Source organism: Dendropsophus ebraccatus, chromosome 13, assembly GCF_027789765.1.
Source record: "Dendropsophus ebraccatus isolate aDenEbr1 chromosome 13, aDenEbr1.pat, whole genome shotgun sequence".
Lineage (NCBI taxonomy): Eukaryota > Metazoa > Chordata > Amphibia > Anura > Hylidae > Dendropsophus > Dendropsophus ebraccatus.
The window spans coordinates 45647325-45665356 of NC_091466.1; positions in this window are offsets into that span (position 1 = coordinate 45647325).

An 18032-nucleotide genomic window follows, 5' to 3' on the forward strand; every position below is an offset into this window, starting at 1 on the left:
ATGAGTCCGAACTAGAAGTGAGATGCTGGTAATGGTGGAAAGGAAATATCTTTTCAGCTCCCCAGATAACCCTTTTTAACATCAAGAGGCAAATTAGGGCCCATAACATCAGGAGGATTTATTTGCCTCATACGGGGGAAGGAGGAGCTCCCATTACCATCAGAAATAGGAGGAATACACTCTCAAAACACCTAGAGGGTCTGGAGGAGGTGCCCTTAAAGGGGTTATCCAGGTAACTAAAAAGGCATTTCCTCCCTCGCCGCCATCTCACTTCTGGTTTGATCTCCTCTCACACCAGCACCTTCTTACCTGGCAAAACGGAGGCGGCCTGAGACAGTGGGCCAGGTACTTTGTTGTGATTGTCGCATGCGGGTGGAACCAGTGGCGGTCAATGTACAAACAATTTTGCCGATGTCATCACAGCATTGTGTGTACATTGACCACTGCTGGCGGTGAGTTTCACCCACATGTGGTGATCACACCATAGTACTTGATCTACTGTTTCAGACCTTTGCCAGGTCAGAAGATGTTGGAATGAGATGTGATCGAACTGGAAGTGAGATGCTGGTAATGGTGGAAAGGAAATATCTTTTCAGCTCCCCAGATAATCCCTTTTTAACATCAGGAGGCAAATCAGGGCCCATAACATCAGGAGGATTTATTTGCCTCATACGGGGGGAAGGAGGAGCCCCCATTACCATCAACACTAGGAGGAATACACTCTTTTAACACCTAGAGGGTCTGGAGGAGGTCCCTTAAAGGGGTTATCAGGTAACTAAAAAGGCATTTCCTCCCTCGCCGCCATCTCACTTCTGGTTTGGTCTCCTCTCACACCAGCACCTTCTTACCTGGCAAAACGGAGGCGGCCTGAGACAGTGGGCCAGGTACTTTGTTGTGATTGTCGCATGCGGGTGGAACCAGTGGTGGTCAATGTACAAACAATGTTGCCCATGTCATCAAAGCATTGTGAGTACATTGCCCACTGCTGGCGGTGAGTTTCACCCACATGTGGTGATCACACCATAGTACCTGATCTACCGTGTCAGACCTTTGCCAGGTGAGAAGATGTTGGAATGAAATGAGTCCGAACTAGAAGTGAGATGCTGGTAATGGTGGAAAGGAAATATCTTTTCAGCTCCCCAGATAACCCTTTTTAACATCAAGAGGCAAATTAGGGCCCATAACATCAGGAGGATTTATTTGCCTCATACGGGGGAAGGAGGAGCTCCCATTACCATCAGAAATAGGAGGAATACACTCTCAAAACACCTAGAGGGTCTGGAGGAGGTGCCCTTAAAGGGGTTATCCAGGTAACTAAAAAGGCATTTCCTCCCTCGCCGCCATCTCACTTCTGGTTTGATCTCCTCTCACACCAGCACCTTCTTACCTGGCAAAACGGAGGCGGCCTGAGACAGTGGGCCAGGTACTTTGTTGTGATTGTCGCATGCGGGTGGAACCAGTGGTGGTCAATGTACATACAATGTTGCCGATGTCATCACAGCATTGTGCGTACATTGACCACTGCTGGCGGTGAGTTTCACCCACGTGTGGTGATCTCACCATAGTACCTGATCTACTCTCTCAGACCTTTGCCAGGTGAGAAGATGATGGAATGAGATGAGTCCGAACTGGAAGTGAGATGCTGGTAATGGTGGAAAGGAAATGTCTTTTTAGCTCCTTAGATAACTCGTTTTTAACATCAGGAGGCAAATCAGGGCCCATAACATCAGGAGGATTTATTTGCCTCATACAGGGGGAAGGAGGAGCCCCCATTACCATCAACACTAGGAGGAATACACTCTCATAACACCTAGAGGGTCTGGAGGAGGTGCCCTTAAAGGGGTTATCCAGGTAACTAAAAAGGCATTTCCTCCCTCGCCGCCATCTCACTTCTGGTTTGATCTCCTCTCACACCAGCACCTTCTTACCTGGCAAAACGGAGGCGGCCTGAGACAGTGGGCCAGGTACTTTGTTGTGATTGTCACATGCGGGTGGAACCAGTGGCGGTCAATGTACATACAATGTTGCCGATGTCATCACAGCATTGTGCGTACATTGACCACTGCTGGCGGTGAGTTTCACCCACATGTGGTGATCACACCATAGTACCTGATCTACTGTCTCAGACCTTTGCCAGGTCAGAAGATGATGGAATGAGATGTGATCAAACTGGAAGTGAGATGCTGGTAATGGTGGAAAGGAAATATCTTTTCAGCTCCCCAGATAACCCCTTTTTAACATCTAGAGGCAAATTAGGGGCCCATAACATCAGGAGGATTTATTTGCCTCATATGGGGGATGAGAAGCCCCCCCCTTTAAGATCAGTAACTAGAGGAAGAGACTCCCTTAACACCTAGAGTGAGAGACAAGAGTCTACAGGAGGCAGCAGTAACATCTAGAAGCAAGTGAGGTGAATTTATCATCAAGATTCATTGGTGTCAGATGGGACAAGAGTGATAGAGCTACTCACCCATCTATGCTGTCAGTGGTAGAGTTGGTATTAGCACCTGATCAACCTGAACCAGTGATGGAGCCCCTGCTCCAGGTTATGCTGCCCTTATCTGATTCTCAAACTATGTTTAATTAGTGTTACCCTCTAAGCCCAGAGGAGGGGCAACTCTCCAGCCATGGCTCCCTCGAGGTTTCCCCCACAGGGGGTTTTTCCTCGCCTGAGTGCTGGAGGGTGACTCATTGTGAATCGGGGGTCTTTTTTGGTGTCATATAATTTAAAATAAAATTATGATCATTTGACACCTAATTACAATGTGTCATGTCTTTATTTTGCTGCTTTGGTGTCACTTATTTTGCTTTGGACTTATATATTTATTACATATTGCAAAGTCATAAAACCACACATCTGCCCACCAGAGGAACACCTTCATCATTTTATTTCATCAGGATCAAGACTTAGAGACCATTCACTTTAGTAGCCTTGTGGACAGTGCCCCATGGAGAAGACTGTTTAAGACACATGACACCTTTATCTGTATGTGTGTATGTACGTTACATAGTATTAATTCAACTGTTAATTAACACTAATTATAGCAGCCAATGCAGGCCTACAGGAAGCGTAACCCTACTTTCCCAGGTGACTGAAAATCCAAAATTGCCTATGTGGGCAGGAGGGATTTTTAATAGACAGTCGAGTCAACTAGAACATAGATAATGGGTTACAAGTCTTACGGAGCTATACACAGTAGATAAATTCTCTGAATCTACAGGAAAAGTTTAACTGGAGTGAACTTAAAAGGGAAGTCACATGAAAATAAAAAAGCAAGGCAGGCAGGGGTGCAGGAACTTAATAAACGGTGTATACTTACCAGTACCCGTCTCACTGAGCTGTGCCCTGGCTGTTATTTTCTCCTGGAATCCAAGCACGTCAAGTACCTGGAACTTCCAGCTGCAACCTGACGGCTAGGCTGAGCGGTGTCCTTCCCCAGTCACTGACTGGCTTGAGGGGCAATTGCTCAGCCGGGCACATGACGTTGTAACTGGAAGAGCTGCAAGAACCCAGCGGCTGTTAGATGGACCCAGGGACCCTATGGTGGACTAGAGTAAGTATAGTCGGTTTATTATGTTTCCGCAATTCCCCACCCCTCGGTTTTTTTAATGTCCTGGGACTTCACCTTTAATGAATGGGTCTGGATGACACCCTTCAGTGTTGTCTGCGGGCGGGAGATAGCCCGGTACCTGTCTGCGAGTAGGAAGAGGAAAGGTTCTTCATGTGGACAAGTGTAATGGAGGCAGAGCCAGCGCTGTGGTAGGGCTGCCGGATTCACCGTATGGGAATCATGGGCTAAAACAGGGCAAAGTGTGTTAATGCAGGAGCTCTGTGTGCCATCACACACAACACAGTGTCAGCGCATCATGTACGATGGTGCCCGTAGCTGAGAGAAACATTAGTGGATGGTATCGGCTGGACTATTAAACCAATAGGTATCGGCTAAATACAAAGCAATATTTCCGGGCAGCGGTGCATCATGGGTTGTCAGCACCCAGGGCAAGGCAAAGTATTGTGCTCCCCAACTTGGGCCTGTGAACATATAAGAGTAACAATGCAGACAGTGTGAGCATTAAGCATTTTTGCAAAAAACGAAACAAAAACAAAAAAACGGATGAAAAAAAAGGATGCAATTGTGTGCATCCATTTTAATCCGTTTTTCATTGACTTCCATTATATATATATGAAAAAAACAAAATCCTTTTTTTTAACGGACACAAAAATGAAGTTAACGGATTCATTTTTTTTTTTAAATGAAAGTCAATGGAAAAACGTTTCAAAACGGGTGCACACAAATGCATTCGTTTTTGTTTAGTTTTTTGCAAGAAAATGGATGAAAATAACTGATTGCAAAAACGTAGTGTGAACCCAGTCTAAGGTACATTTCTTTTGCAGTGCAGTGGGATCTTATAAGCAAGTACGGAGCTGCTGCTGATTGCTGGTTTGCACATTTGTCTTTTTTGCTGCTTTTAAAGAGGATGTACCACCAGGTCCTCTTTAATCTAAACCCAGGGATGGAACGGCGCCGTCACGGGGAAGTCGGTGCCGTGGTCCATTTTTCGGACCGCGGCACTGTTCACGTCAACAGCGCCGTTCTATGAACCGCAACCTCCGATGCTCAAGCACTGAAGGTAGGCCGGCCCGCCCCCAGTGGGAGGGAATTCCCTCCCCTGTATGACGCGGCTCCATTCATTCTAAGGGAGCTGCGTCATACAGGGGCGGGAATTCCCTCCCACTGAGGGCGGGCCGGCCTACCTCCAGTGCTTGAGCATCGGCCGGTTCTGGTGCATAGAACGGCGCTGTGCACGGGAACTGGGCCGCGGTCCGAAAAAACGGACCGCGGCACCGGCTTCCCCGTGACGGTGCCGTTCGATCCCTGGGTTCAGGTTAAAGAGGATGTACCTGGTGGTACATCCTCTTTAAGCACAAGGCACTTTTGCAGTTGCAGCTTGTGAGATAGTTTAGTGGTTGCAATCCGGTCACTGAGGCACAAGGCACTATAAGTGAGAGTACTTTACAGTATATATATACAAGGCACTTTTGTAATGCCTCCGAAATTGGCCGCTGGCTGTTCCTATGGAGTTGATGGAAAGAGCCAAGTACAGCGCTCTTCCAGCGTACTCGGCTCTTGCCATCGCCCAATAGGAAAGAATTGAGCCGCAGGTCGCACGCTATACAAGCAACACTATTCATAACAGAGCCGGCAAGGCCCGATATGGAGATCGGAGGGGAGTACAAAGGTCGGACACCCCCCCCCCCCCCCCCGCCCCCTGACCTCCTACTTTTCCTCTATCCTGTGAATAGGGGAAAGGATGAATTTCTTCTGGACAACCTCAAGGACAGTTTAGTCCACAGCTATTTTACCAACAAAAGTAGAAGGAACACCATCACTCTTACAGTAAAGGGAAGGCACCTCTGTGAACAGTTTTCCTTTTCTTTCTACCCCATAGAAATTAATTTTTGAGCCCAGCAAATGGCAGAACAATCAAACTAATTGACCAGGTGAACTGCAAAAGCAAAAGAGCCATCTACATGGCAATGTGCACCTGCCCCAAAATATATGTAAGGAAAACCATTCAGGAGTTACGCCGAGGCATATGCAAGCACATTAGCAAAGTTAAAACGGGGACAGATACGGCACTAGTACGCCATGTTAGAGGCTTTTCTATTACAATGATGTTAACACATTGGCTCTCTGTGGTTTGAGAAAAAGAAAACTTGGTCCTCGAGGTGTAAACTTAGATAGCCTCCTTTTACAGGAATATACAGACTACACTGTCCCTGGACGAAGGCTTCACATTTAACAAAATTTTGTCCTTTTGGAGTCTGCTTAATACTGACCAGGTATTAAAAGGGTATTTCGAGAAAAATTAAAGGGGTAGTCCTGCGGGGGGGGGGGAGCATTTTTTCCCTGACACCGGGGAGTAGGTGGCTGAGGGAAACGACGTCCACTCACCTCCCCGGTTCCAGCTCCAGGTCCCGCATCGCGGTGCTCCGGTTCCCGGCCGCTTCCTGGTGTCTGACGCGGGCCCTAGACATGACATCTCAGGTCCCCTCAGCCAGTCAGTGACGGAGGAGGGATCCGTTTCAAGTCCGCTCAGATCTCGCCTCTGTCACCGACTGGCTGAGCAGACCTGAGACGTATCGTCTCGGGCCCGCGTCAGACACCAGGAATCGACCGGGCACCGGGGACCGGGGACCCGCCGCTGGAACTGGGAAGGTGAGTGGACGTCGTTTCCCTCAGCCACCTCCTCCCCGGTCCCAGGAAAAAAATGCCCCCCCCCCCCCCCGCCGGAGTACCCCTTTAAGGAGATGAAGTTTAAGGTCTAAACCCTGAACCCCCCCCCCCCGAACGATCATCGTATCGCACCCCGCAGGTTCTATTCATTCCTATAGGATGTGCTGACCCAGGGGTCTATTCATAACAGAACTGAAATACCTCTTTCATACAACTGTTAATAATGTACATAGATTCACTAAGTAGCAATGATAGTACATATCCCATTTCTTGAGCTGACAAATACCGATATGGCATGATGACAGTGTTTCTTATTATCTTAGAGGCTCGTAGTGACACCTCAAAAGAGAAATATTAAACTTATTACATTCCTGTGGACCCTCAAAATAGTGAATGATCTAAGATCTAGAAGTTGATTAAAAAGCAAATCTCCATAGTCTGAATATTATAAACTAAGACTGTGGTCATATCTAAGGTCCCTAGTTTTAATTACCATTACAATCGCACTATTAATACATATCAATAAAAGTTACGTTTTAACCAGAACTGTGCGGTCGGTTAGACGCAGCTCGACTCTACGTCCTTCATAACTGGCCAATCAGACGCCAGGGGAGTTATTTATCACACTGGTGTAAAGTAGAACTGGCTCAACAGCTTCTTTCTAATGTCCTACATGATCCTGGGCGACTTTTGAGGGAATAGGACAAAGATATAATGCAGATTCTCCTGACTGTGTGTGCAGTGAACTACCCACTTTGCCAGTCAGTGACTACAGCTGTGTCCCGCCTCACTCACTGATTGGCTCAGTGGGTATTTCAGAGTGGGGCCGTAACATCACAGGTTTGGGAGCCCGACGGGGACCATGAGCTGTGACACTGCACTGTGGGGGCATGGGGGTGGGTCAATAGGACTTCTTTATTATGATCTCATAATGTATGTGAGAAAGGATTTTTCTGGTTTTAATAAATAAGGGGCTTATGGTGCGTTTACACAGACAGATTTATGACAGATTTTTTAAGCTAAAGCCAGGAACAGACTATAAACAGACAACAGGTCATGATAGAAATACCGATATTTCGCCTCTTTTCAAATCCATTCCTTTGGCTTTGGCTTCCAAAATCTGTCAGATAAATCTCTCTGTGTAAACGCACCATGAGATTGATAGAACATAACACATATTAATGAGGAACATTTATAAAATTAACATGAAAATTCAATTATAACATTTTTAAAGATTTTTTTTAAAGCTGGAGTTGGAGACGGGACATTTAACCCCTTAGGGACCAAGCCTATTTGGACCTTAATGACCAGGCTCATTTTTCAAAATCTGACCTGTCTCACTTTATGCGCTTATAGCTCAGTGATGTTTTAACATATGCTAGCGATTCTGAGATTGTTTTTTCGTCACATACGGCACTTTGTGTTAGTGGCAAAATTTGGTCACTATCTTGTGTGTTTTTTGTGAAAAACATAAAAATATCATGAAAAATTTGGGACTGGGACTAAAAAGCAGGCCTGGCAATGAAATCCCAGCAGCTCATATTCAATATAATCCCTGCTGGGGCCTGACTGGTCATAGGGCATCTCTGGCAAATGGCTGAGGGTCCGACGTCCTCTGTGGGGCGGTTCCGACTCCCTGGTAGGCCCCGGCCCCACACACATGCGGCACACTGACTGTCGGGTGGCAGGGCCCCCCCCCCCCAAAAGTGATACAGTGCTGCCACGTACCCCCCAATCACTCTTGTGACCACAAGCAGTGTTTTGCTTGCGGTAACAGGAGGCAGTCTAGCCCCTCGCTGAACTTCCTGGGGGTGTCCGGGGCACCAGAGAGCTCAGTGTGCGCTGGCATCCGGGATTTCCGGAACAGGGAGCGTGTGTTAGAGACGCTCCCTGTGCCGGAAGTACCAGCCCCGTTGCTCACTGAGCTCTCTGGTACCTGCACTGCCGGGAATCCCCAGGACACCACCAGGGAGCTGCGTATCAGCAGGGGAAGAAGAGGAGAAGAGAACTGCGATGGGGGAGCAAGGTGTTAGGTGAGTTTGTTCTATTTATCTGCTTTGCACAACAGAGGGGCCATCTATAAGGGGGACAACACAGGGGGGCCATCTATAAGGGGGACTACACAGGGGGGCCATCTATAAGGGGGACAACACAGGGGCCATCTATAAGAAGGACAACATGGGGGTGGGGGGCATCTATAAGGGGGACAAAATAAAGGGGGCAACACAGGGGGGGCATCTATAAGGAGGATAAAGAACAAAGTAGGGCCATTTATAAGGGGGACAACACATTGGGGTCATTTATAAGGGGGACAACACAGGGGGGTCATCTATAAGAGGGAATACACAGAGGGGGCATCTATAAGGTGGAATACACAGAGAAGGCATCTATAAGGGGAAATACACAGTGGGGGGGCATCTATAACGTAGACTACACACAGAAGGGGCATATACCATAAGGGATATATATATATATATATATATATATATATATATATATACCTCCCAGCATGCCCTGACAGCTATAAACCTTCAGGAACTGCTGGGAGTTGTAGTTTTCCCTACAAAATAAAAATTTATTTTGTAGGGAGAACAATAACTCCCAGCAGTTCCTGTAAGGCTGCGTTCACACAGAGTAAAACTGACGAAATTCTGCTGCGGAATCCCGCCAGCCTCCGTGCCATACTGGCAGTCTATAGGAGGCTCGTGTCCATTCTTCCACGCAGAGAGAGAGGAGCCTCCCGTAGACTCCCAGTATGGTACGGAGGCTGGTGTGATTCCGTGGCGGAAAATTTGCCAGTTTTAGTGTGAGAACAGGCCCTTAGTATATAGCTGTCAGGGCATGCTCGGAGTTGTAGTTGCCAATCTATGGGGTTGGGAGTTACATTTTTTTATTCATGTAAAATGAATACCCCAGAACTATGTAACACCTAACCCCATAGATTGGGAACTGCCCTTGCAGCTATAGACCTTCAGGAACTGGAGTTGTAGTTCTCCCAACAAAATATATTTTTTAATTAAGGTAAAATGAATTCCCCAGAATTATCTACTTTGTTGAGAGAACTACAACTCCCAGCAGTCCCTGAAGGTCTATAGCTGTCAGGGCATGATAGGAGTTGTAGTTCACAATATATGGGGTTGGGTGTTACATAGTTCTGGGGTATTCATTTTACATGAATAAAAAATGTAACACCCAACTCCATCACTTGTGACCTACAACTCCCAGCATGCCCTGATAGCTATAGACCTTCAGGAACTGCTGAGAATTGTAGCTCCCGGTATGTCTAACATGATTATATAGTATATAGGGACCTTAGTAGTGTCTGTGCTGCAGTGACATTTTATCATAAAACTTTCCCCGTACGGTAAGTGGGCTTGGGTGCTTTTACATGCCAGGGCTGATATTAAGTCCCAGTCCGGCCCTGACCCCTGCCATATGGCGGGAAAATACACAATGTCACACAACACCTAGGATGGAGCCATCTATCACTACTCATATTCATTTGTAAATTACACTAGGAACAATACAAGAAAAATAAAATAGCTAGGATTTACCTAATGACGTGATCATGTATGTACTACTACTATACAAGCACATATATAATCAATAATACCGCCATAGAGTGGTCAGATACCAGCTCTATGTAGGATTTGTACAATAACATTATAATAGCACTCATATAGTCAATAATAGTTAGTGTATAATACCAATGTGGTTATATACTGTATATACTGCATATATAAGCTTATGTAATTAAAAGTACTGAAAGACTTGAGATTTTTTTAAATAGAATTAAATTACAAATCTCTGGCACTTTCTTGCACCAGTTGATTTGAAAGAATCCCCCCCCCCGCCCGCTGGAGTTCCCCTTTAATACATATACAAAGTATAATAGAGTAGTCATTCCTGCAAACCACCTCTGTGTAGTCAATGTCTGGGATTGGCGCTACAGCCATATACAGCTCTGGCATTGTGGAACAGTGGACATGTGCACTAGATCTCCACCTTATCGGGCGACATGACAGATAAGGGAAAATGTCTTATGTGTTTAAGTGTCCATTTACACATGCAGGGGATGGTACGATTTCAGGTGAGTATAACGTTATCTGTGGCACCATAAGAATAAAATAATCTACCATGTCGGCCTCTATGCTGCTTCTATTTGTTCTCATGTACAGTATGTACAGTATATAGACTATGGATGAAATTTACCACCATATTGTGGTATAATATTACGCTTTACCATAACATGTCAATATTTATAAGTAAGGGAGGAAAAATACAGGAAACCCTTGTGTGACCCCTGCTGTGTATATATGCAGGGCAGGTCAGGGACGCTTTAACCAGAGGGCACATGGTGCACGTGCAGCGGGCCCACTGGTTAAAGGGGCCCCCCCGAGCAGGCCGGCCGTTGCTATGTGCGACCAGTGCGGTCGCACAGGTCTCCGGCCACCAGCCTGTCAGGGGGGAGCGCCATGGATGGGTAATCTACTTACCCCTCCATGGCGCCCCCTGCAGGGCCCCCCGTCCGCCGCTGCCCCGCCCGCCCGCTGCTGCGGCGCTTCACCGCTTTAGCAGCAGCGATACTGACAGAGAGAGAACCATTGGCTCCCTCCCTGTCAGTCACTCTTGTAACCGCACTTCCTGCGGGCACAAGAGGCCGCACTCTCCCTCTAGCGTCCAACGTCACTGGAGCGTCTGCGCGAGGGTAAGGGGAGTGCAGCCTCTAGTGACAGCAGGAAGTGCGGCCACAAGAGGCAAGAGAAGAGGAACCCGTGGACCTAGGTTAGTAAAAGTGTTTTTTTTTCTAATGTTATACGGGAGGGGGAACGCATATACTATTGGGGAGCAAAGGGGGCTATATACTATGGGGGAGCACAGGGGGCTATATACTATGGGGGAGCACAGGGGGCTATATACTATGGGGGAGCACAGGGGAGCTATATACTATGGGGGAGCACAGGGGGCTATATACTATGGGGAAGCACAGGGGGCTATATACTATGGGGGAGCACAGGGGAGCTATATACTATAGGGGAACACAGGGAAGCTATATACTATAGGGGAGCACAGGGGAGCGCATATACTATTGGGGAGCACAGGGGGCTATATACTATGGGGAAGCACAGGGGAGCTATATACTATGGGGGAGAACAGGGGAGCGCATATACTATTGGGGAGCACAGGGGAGCTATATACTATGGGGGAGCACAGGGGAGCGCATATACTATTGGGGAGCACGGGGGCTATATACTATGGGGGAGAACCGGGGAGCTATATACTATTGGGGAGCACAGGGGAGCTATATACTATGGGGGAGCACAGGGGGCTATATACTATGGGGGAGCACAGGGGGCTGTATACTATGAGGGAGCACAGGGGAGCCCATATACTATTGGGGAGCACAGGGGGCTATATACTATGGGGGAGCACAGGGGAGCTATATACTATTGGGGAGCACAGGGGAGCTATATACTATGGGGAGCACAGGGGGTTATATACTATAGGGGAGCTATATAATATAGGGGAGCACAGGGGAGCTATATACTATTGGGGAGCACAGGGGAGCTATATACTATTGGGGAGCACAGGGGAGCTATATACTATGGGGGAGCACAGGGGGCTATATACTATGGGGGAGCACAGGGGGCTATATAGTATGGGGGAGCACAGGGGAGCTATATACTATGGAAGAGCACAGGCGAGCTATATACTATGGGGGAGCACAGGGGAGCGCATATACTATTGGGGAGCACAGGGGGCTATATACTATGGGGGAGCACAGGGGAGCTATATACTATGGGGGAGCACAGGGGAGCTATATACTATGGGGGAGCACAGGGGAGCTATATACTATTGGGGAGCACAGGGGAGCTATATACTATGGGGGAGCACAGGGGGCTATATACTATGGGGGAGCACAGGGGGCTATATACTATGGGGGAGCACAGGGGAGCGCATATACTATTGGGGAGCAAAGGGGGCTATATACTATGAGGGAGCAAAGGGGAGCTATATACTATGGGGGAGCACAGGGGAGCTATATACTATGGGGGAGCACAGGGGGCTTTATACTATGGGGGAGCACAGGGGGCTATATACTATGGGGGAACACAGGGGGGCTTTATACTATGGAAGAGCACAGGGGAGCTATATACTATGGGGGAGCAAAGGGGGCTATATACTATGGGGGAGCACAGGGGGCTATATACTATGGGGGAGCACAGGGGAGCTATATACTATAGGGGACCACAGGGGAGCTATAAACTATGGGGGAGCACAGGGGAGCGCATATACTATTGGGGAGCACAGGGGGCTATATACTATGGGGGAGCACAGGGGAGCTATATACTATGGGGGAGCACAGGAGAGCTATATACTATGGGGGAGCACAGGGGAGCGCATATACTATTGGGGAGCACAGGGGAGCTATATACTATGGGGGAGCACAGTGGAGCGCATATACTATTGGGGAGCACAGGGGAGCTATATACTATGGGGGAGCACAGGGGGCTATATACTATGGGGGAGCACAGGAGGCTGTATACTATGGGGGAGCACAGGGGAGTGCATATACTATTGGGGAGCACAGGGGGCTATATACAATGGGGGAGCACAGGTGAGCTATATACTATTGGGGAGCACAGCGGAGCTATATACTATGGGGGAGCACAGGGGGCTATATACTATAGGGAAGCACAGGGGAGCTATATAATATGGGGGAGCACAGGGGAGCTATATACTATTGGGGAGCACAGGGGAGCTATATACTATTGGGGAGCAAAGGGGAGCTATAAACTATGGGGGAACACAGGGGGCTATATACTATGGGGGAGAACAGGGGGCTTTATACTATGGGGGAGCACAGTGGGGTATATACTATGGGGGAACACAGGGGGGCTATATACTATGGGGGAGCACAGCGGAGCTATATACTATGGGGGAGCACAGGGGAGCGCATATACTATTGGGGAGCACAGGGGGCTATATACTATGGGGGAGCACAGGGGAGCTATATACTATGGGAGAGCACAGGGGAGCTATATACTATGGGGGAGCACAGGGGAGCGCATATACTATTGGGGAGCACAGGGGGCTATATACTATAGGGGAGCATGGGGGAGCTATATACTATTGGGGAGCACAGGGGAGCTATATACTATAAGGGGAGCACAGGGGGCTATATACTATGGGGGAGCACAGGGGGCTATATACTATGGGGGAGCACAGGGGAGCTATATACTATGGGGAAGCACAGGGGAGCTATATACTATGGGGGAGCACAGGGGAGCTATATACTATTGGGGAGCACAGGGGAGCTATATACTATGGGGGAGCACAGGGGGCTATATAATATGGGGGAGCACAGGGGAGCTATATACTATGGGGGAGCACAGGGGAGCTATATATTATGGGGAGCACAGGCGAGCTATATACTATTGGGGAGCACAGGGGGCTATATACTATGGGGGAGCACAGGGGAGCTATATACTATTGGGGAGCACAGGGGAGCTATATACTATGGGGGAGCACAGGGGGCTATATACTATGGGAGAGCAAAGGGGGCTATATACTATGGGGGAGCACAGGGGAGTGCATATACTATTGGGGAGCACAGGGGGCTATATACTATGGGGGAGCACAGGGGAGCTATATACTATGGGGGAGCACAGGGGAGCTATATACTATGGGGGAGCACAGGGGGCTTTAAACTATGGGGGAGCACAGGGTGCTATATACTATGGGGGAACACAGGGGGGCTATAAACTATGGGGGAGCACAGGGGAGCTATATACTATGGGGGAGCACAGGGGAGCGCATATACTATTGGGGAGCACAAGGGGCTATATACTATGGGGGAGCACAGGGGAGCTATATACTATGGGGGAGCACAGGGGAGCTATATACTATGGAGGAGCACAGGGGAGCGCATATACTATTGGGGAGCACAGGGGGCTATATACTATATGGGTGCATGGGGGAGCTATATACTATTGGGGAGCACAGGGGAGCTATATACTATAAGGGGAGCACAGGGGGCTATATACTACGGGGGAGCACAGGGGAGCGCATATACTATTGGGGAGCACAGGGGGCTATATACTATGGGGAAGCACAGGGGAGCTATATACTATTGGGGAGCACAGGGGAGCTATATACTATGGGGGAGCACAGGGGGCTATATACTATAGGGGAGCATAGGGGAGCTATATACTATGGGGGAGCACAGGGGAGCTATATACTACTGGGGAGCACAGGGGGCTATATATTATTGGGGAGCACAGGGGGCTATATACTATGGGGGAGCACAGGGGGCTATATACTATTGGGGAGCAAAGGGGGCTCTATACTATGGGGGAGCAGAGGGGAGCTATATACTGTGGGGGAGTACAGGGGGCTATATACTATGGGGGAACACAGGGGAGCTACATACTATTGGGGATCACAGGGGAGCACAGGGGAGCTATATACTATTAGGGAGCACAGGGGAGCTATATACTATTGGGGATCACAGGGGAGCACAGGGGGCTATATACTATGGGGGAACACAGGGGAGCTACATACTATTGGGGATCACAGGGGAGCACAGGGGGCTATATACTATTAGGGAGCACAGGGGAGCTATATACTATTGGGGATCACAGGGGAGCACAGGGGAGCTATATACTATTGCGGAGCTATATACTATGGGGGAGCACAGGGGAGCTATATACTACTGGGGAGCACAGGGGGCTATATACTATTGGGGAGCACAGGGGAGCCATATACTATTGGGGAGCACAGGGGAGCTATATACTATTGGGGAGCACAGAGGAGCTATATACTATTGGGGAGCACAGGGAAGCTATATACTATTGGGGAGCACAGGGGAGCTATATACTATGGGGGAGCACAGGGGAGCTATGTACTATTGGGAGCACATGGGAGCTGTATACTATTGGGGAACACAGGGGTCTATATACTATTGGGGAGCACAGGGGGCCATATACTAATGAGGAGAGTGCACAGGGGGGCTATATACTAATGGGTGAGCGCACAGGAGGGCTGTATATAACTGGAGGAGCACATGAGGGTCTATATACTACAGGGACACCTTAAAACTATGGAAGCACAGAGGGGTGTTACTATGTAGGGGTACAGAGGGGTATAACTACTGTATAGGGGTACAAGGGACCTAACTACTCTATGTGTTGGAGCCTAAAATATTTGTCTGGCAGATTCTGGAGAGAAGATTCACAGCCAGGAGAAGACTTCAAGGTGGCCGAGGCTGGATGGAGAGAAAAAGAAAAGGTGACAGACTCTGATCGGAGAAGACGCCCCTGGTGAGTCACTGGATGTAACTGCACTCTGTTATAGGGTTGTAGTGTTAGGGGTCATGATGTGGCGGTATTATGTAATGGTATCATTGGTGATATCTTTCTGTTTTGTTTAGTGCAGTTTTTATGTAATATGTAATCACTGTATAGTGGAAATAGTGTTATAAGGTAACTACTGTATGTATTGGGGCTCTTGATACAGTGTGGGGGCAAATTCAGTACATTATACAATGTGCCGAAAGGGAAGGGGGGGCCCACTCTTGAGGGCTGTGCACTGGGCCCACCAATGTATTAAAAGGGCCCTGGGGCAGGTTATATATCCTGAACTGCTAACAGGGGCTATCCTCACTTCTTTGAATGGACAAGCCATGACCACCCATGAGTTACATGAGTATGGACCGACCCCAAACCAGACATTGTGTGTGGGGTTGTCACCATCATCCCCCCACTGGTGACAGGGACTCCCGCCTACACATAATTGTACCGCCTGCATGTGGTCACACAATCTCCTCCTAACCAAAATAAAACCCAACCATTTCCCCTAAATGGGCAAGTAATATACAAGACGTGACCCATAGTCATAAAGCATGACCACACAATGACTGGCTTACCTCGCACCATTATCTGAGATACTTTCTTCCAGGATATATTCTGAGGACAAGGATTCATATTTTCAAGTTCTGTTGACACTAAAAAAGTGAAGAAAGAAGAAGCTAGGTGTAATTGTAGATATAACCAGACTAATCTATTCATCATTTCTATGTCTCACTGTACAATACAACTATATCCTATACGGTCACACTCAGCTGCGTCCAGCCCTATGTTGGAGCGTATACTGATGAGAGGGGGGACAGGGAATATATAGATGGTGGGAGTGATGGGTTCTACCTCTCACCCATGTCCCTCTGTTCCTCTATTAGAGCAGAGAAATAGATCTGTATTTATGTGCTGCCTGTATTGCCCCAGGAGCCATCTAGCTGCTATCTACTATGTACTATGTACTAAATAAAAAAACGTTTAACCCCTTAGGGATCGAGCCTATTTGGGCCTCAATGACCAGGCTCATTTTGCTAAATCTGACCTGTCTCAATTTATGCGCTTATAGCTCAGTGATGCTTTAACGTATGCTACTGATTCTGAGATTGTTTTTTTATCACATATGGTACTTTATGTTAGTCGCAAAATTTGGTCACTGTCTTGTGTGTTTTTTTGTGTGAAAAACATCAAAATATTATGAAAAATTAAAAAAAATTGCAGTTTACGAACTTTGAAATTCACAGCTTCTAAAAAAAGAAAGTCACATGACATAAATTAGTTACAAAGTCACATTATCAATATGTCCTCTTTATTCTGGCTTCATTTCGTAAACATATTTCACTTTTTAGGGTGTTACGGGGCTTAGAAATGTAACGAAACGCACCCCAAAATTTGTAACGCAGGTTCTTCTAAGGACAATCGTACCCTATATGTGGGCATAAACCACTGTATGGGCGCACAGCGGGTCTCAGAAGGGAAGGAGTGCCTATTAGCATTTCCAGTTCAGATTTTGCTGAAGAAGTTTCTTAGCACCAGGTGGTTTGCAGAGCCCCTGTAGTGTCCACAAAAGAGAAACCCCCCCCAAAACTCATCCCATTTTGGAAATTACACCCCTAAAAGATTACATCTTGGGGTTGTTGTGAGCATTTTGACCCCACAGGTATTAGAGAAAAGTATTTAAAACTGTAAAAGTGAAAAAATTTTATTTTTCCAATATGTTTGTTTAGTTTGAAATTTCTCAATTTCACGAGGAACAGGGGAGAACACTCACCTCAAAATTTGTAACTGAGGTTCTCCTCAGTACAACGGTACCTCATATGTGGGCATAAACCACTGTGTGGGCACACAGCAGGGCTCAAAAGGTGTCATTTTGGTGTTTACTGGCTATCTGGGGTGGTAAGTGGCAATCTTGGGCATTTGCCTGTCACCACCCCGGATAGCCAGTAATCTGGTGTGGTTATGGGCAATCTGGGGTGGTTACGGGCAGTCTGTGACAATCTGGGGTTGTTATGGGCAATCTGGGGTGCTTATGGGCAGTCTGTGGCAATCTGGGGTGGTAACGGGCAATCTGGGGGTGTTTACTGGCTATGAGGTGGTTATGGACAATCTGGGGGTGTTTACTGGCTATCTGGGGTGGTGACGGGCAATCTGGGGGTGCTCACGGGCAATCTGGGGTGGTGACGGATAATCTGGGGTGGTGACGGGCAATCTGGGGTGGCTACAAACAGTCTGTGGCAATCTGGGGTGGTTATGGGCAATCTGGGCGTGTTTACTGGCTATCTGGGGTGGTGACGAGCAATGTGGGGGTGGTCACAGGCAATCTGGGGGTGTTCACTGGCTATCTGGGGTGGTGACGAGCAATCTGGGGTGGTGAAGGGTAATCTGAGCGGTTACAGGTAAACTGGAGTGGTTTTGAGTAACCCAAAGTGGTTATGAGTAA